This window comes from Rhagoletis pomonella, unplaced genomic scaffold (assembly GCF_013731165.1).
Source record: "Rhagoletis pomonella isolate Grant_MI unplaced genomic scaffold, Rhpom_1.0 Rhpom_scaffold_00006, whole genome shotgun sequence".
NCBI classification, from domain to species: Eukaryota; Metazoa; Arthropoda; class Insecta; order Diptera; family Tephritidae; genus Rhagoletis; species Rhagoletis pomonella.
Window position 1 is genome coordinate 63,366,001 of NW_023458560.1, and position 1,247 is coordinate 63,367,247.

The 1,247-nt window shown below is 29.1% G+C and overlaps 1 protein-coding gene and 1 pseudogene across 1 annotated transcript in view; both read left to right on the top strand.

Annotated features, from left to right (window-relative positions):
* LOC118741102 overlaps nucleotides 1-1,247 on the top strand; it is a 104,713-nt gene that overhangs the window by 39,379 nt on the left and 64,087 nt on the right. The window lies entirely within an intron of this gene.
* Nucleotides 1,011-1,247, top strand: part of LOC118741499 — a 27,681-nt pseudogene continuing 27,444 nt past the window's right edge.

Here is a 1,247-nt window from a genome sequence, read left to right on the forward strand (position 1 = left end):
TCCGTCCAGCTTAATCCGAGTTGATTCGCCTCTCGATCGACTAATCTCCTGAAATATATAGATATATATATATTTTTTAAAGTCGGTTTTTTTTGCTAAAAATTACTTGTTCATACAAAGTATGTGCGACAATTTTATTTTGACAAACAAAATTGCCAAATTGCCGATTTTGTAGCAAGTTGAAACTTGCACTTTATTGTACTAAAATTTAATGGGTCATAAAACTGCATACTCAAAATCTTTAAAAAAGTGTTAAATATCCATAATTTGAGAGATTTTGTTTAAACATTTAGGCCCTTGGAGCGACTACAAATATTATCCGACGGGAAGGTAACTTTTTTGCACTATCATAATTTCGGTATCGAAAAATTTATATCTTTTTTTGCTCCAATCTAAAACGTTCTCAGCGGCTATGTGAACAAGCAAAACTGCCGATTATCGAAAATCATCCTACAGTAAAAATTTTGATCGTGAAAATTTTTGTTTATGTGCAAAAGTAATTTGCTTTAGCTTTAAAATTTGCCCAAAAACTCAAACACCCATGTTTTTTGCTAGTTTCTGCGATGAGTAACCATACTTTTTAGTCGGACTGTAGTGGTTATTATATTTGTTTTAAAGATTGTGAAAATCAACGCAAGGTAGTATCCAAATAATTTTTTATCTTATATCTTTTATATCTTTATCAAAAGATATGACAGTTGGAACTTTAAAAAATGAGAAACCAAGACGAAACTTGCATTGACACGTTTTTTTTTTTTTAATATTTTCTTACGTTTTGCGATTTTTTTATTTTTTTTTTGTAAATTTTGTACGAAGTTTGAAATGAGGATTTATGTGGTGCTGGTTATATGATGAGCTAGACTTTTATAAAAAAATTAAAAATATTTAACAAACAAAAGAAGAATAACCAAAACTCGTCAAAATGTCATACAACTTAATCGGCTGACCACAAGTGTATATGGGCCGTTACATACCAAAATTGACGGGGTTCACACCATAGCTGGGGAATTATGATTAGTAATCCTAATGATTAGTAATCGGATTAGAAACTTTTATTTTGAAGAATAATTGATTAATTAGGATTAGTTGGCTATACTAATCGATTACTTATTGATTAGATTAGAACTAATCAAAAATCTAATCGCGATTAGTGACGATTAGCATATCTAATCAAAACTAATTAAAACTAATCAAAAAAAAATTCGATTAGATTTCTCGATTAGTTTTGATTAGATTTGATTAGATCA